This window comes from Frankliniella occidentalis, unplaced genomic scaffold (genome assembly GCF_000697945.3).
Source record: "Frankliniella occidentalis isolate FOCC.00 unplaced genomic scaffold, Focc_3.1 Scaffold116, whole genome shotgun sequence".
Classification (NCBI taxonomy): domain Eukaryota; kingdom Metazoa; phylum Arthropoda; class Insecta; order Thysanoptera; family Thripidae; genus Frankliniella; species Frankliniella occidentalis.
Genome location: NW_026267244.1, coordinates 383,632 through 384,159, shown reverse-complemented (window position 1 = coordinate 384,159; position 528 = coordinate 383,632). Strand labels below are relative to the sequence as shown.

Below are 528 nucleotides of genomic sequence, written 5' to 3'. Positions count from 1 at the left end.
CCCCCCCCCTTAATCCGCGCCTGTGACCCAGCAGGGCCTCGAGGCACCGTCGAGCATAATATCGTAATATCTTATCTGTCCGCTACGCACTGCCACGCCGTGGGCCGAACACAGTTTTGTCACAACGCCAGGCGCCAGCCAGCTACAGCAGCGGGGCCGCCCCTAGTGGAGACACTCTGGCATGGGTCTAAGATCGCGGACTAAATTATCGCTGCTTCAAGTCTACGTGGATTCTGTTGCGTCACAACTTTACCGCGGAACTTTATGAAAAAAGTAATCTGTGTAAATATTTGTTTGTAGATTGAGATGTCGAATGATATCGTCGACCACGAAATCACTCGGTATCATGACGAATTCAAGTCTAAGGACTCATAGAAAGAATTCTTTCGTTTCGTTTTCGTTCCGCTGTGCGTCGAGCCAGCTCCGCCGCTATCTGCTCATTTATTCAATGCCAGAGACCGGGGAGCATCCCCCCACCGTCCCTGCCCTATCCCCGATACTCTTCTCCCCTCCCCTCCTCGTACCGCC

General features: G+C 53.0%; 1 protein-coding gene across 2 annotated transcripts in view; it reads left to right on the top strand.

The window, feature by feature from the left end:
* LOC113210537 (gamma-aminobutyric acid type B receptor subunit 2-like) overlaps positions 1 to 528 on the top strand; it is a gene marked incomplete at its 3' end in the record, with an annotated part of 109,511 nt that overhangs the window by 85,613 nt on the left and 23,370 nt on the right.